The sequence below is a fragment of the Propithecus coquereli genome, unplaced genomic scaffold (genome assembly GCF_000956105.1).
Source record: "Propithecus coquereli isolate 6110/MARCELLA unplaced genomic scaffold, Pcoq_1.0 Scaffold247, whole genome shotgun sequence".
Lineage (NCBI taxonomy): Eukaryota > Metazoa > Chordata > Mammalia > Primates > Indriidae > Propithecus > Propithecus coquereli.
Window position 1 is genome coordinate 1,267,670 of NW_012148030.1, and position 1,004 is coordinate 1,268,673.

At 36.8% G+C, this 1,004-nt stretch overlaps 1 protein-coding gene across 1 annotated transcript in view; it reads right to left on the reverse strand.

The window, feature by feature from the left end:
* COL14A1 (collagen, type XIV, alpha 1) overlaps positions 1-1,004 on the reverse strand; it is a 220,417-nt gene that overhangs the window by 141,453 nt on the left and 77,960 nt on the right. The window lies entirely within an intron of this gene.

Here is a 1,004-nt window from a genome sequence, read left to right on the forward strand (position 1 = left end):
GGAAAAAGTGTGTGTATCTATTAAAAAGGATTGAGTTTATTTATTAAAGCATTTGGTTTGATGCTGAAAGGACTGTATTTTATATAATTTCAGCACTGATTATTTTATTTCATCAAATAAAGACGTTTAGGTAACACTTACTTTTATTAAAATATCATATTTTAGACTATTAGTCCTGGAACCAATTTTGTTGGTAGTACTTTCAAGACACAGGAGAAAAAATTAAGGAAATGATAACAAATGACCATGATCTCATTGTTATGCAACTGTTTCTGAGAATAATTTTCAAAGACTAGCTAAAAGCTTAACTTCAGCCTAATTTTGGAAGGGATGAAGAAAGAGGCCTTGATGAGGAATGAGGGATTTGGGCTCCACTCTGGGTTCTGCTGCTGAGTCACTGCTCTTGGGAACTGGCCTCGCAAAGTCTAAAAACCGTGGCCTTTGCATTTATAAAACTCAAATGGCAGCACTTAATTCTCCATCATGTTTGTGCGCTTCCCAAATCTTTTCACGGTAAATACTATCTGAGATGGCTTCTGTCCTTAGTTTGACAAGTCATGCTTTGCCAGCATTCGGTTCTGTAAGGATTGCATGAGGTTCTCTCTGCAGAGCACTTAGAACAGAGCAAAGTGGTTCATGGTGAGCCGTTCAACAAGCCTTAGCTTCCATCATCCTGTCATTATAGTCATCACATTTGTTCAAGTGTCCTGCTTTATTTTTCTTCCTTGGTCTCCAAAGAGTTGGGGAGAGGAGTAATGCAAAAAAGACACAAAGTGAGGAAGAGGATATAAAAGAGGGAAGGTGAGAGGAAGAGGAAGTGAAGCAGAGAAATATTAATGGACTGTAAAGCAAACGCCTTTATAATTAATTACATGTTATGTACTAAGTAGATTTTACTTGGGACAATTTAATGGCCCATTGCAGAATGTTTTTAAGGATTTTCTAAAAATCCAGTGGCTGCATCGTCTATAAATAGAAGCTTAAATCCATAGAAGTTCTATCAT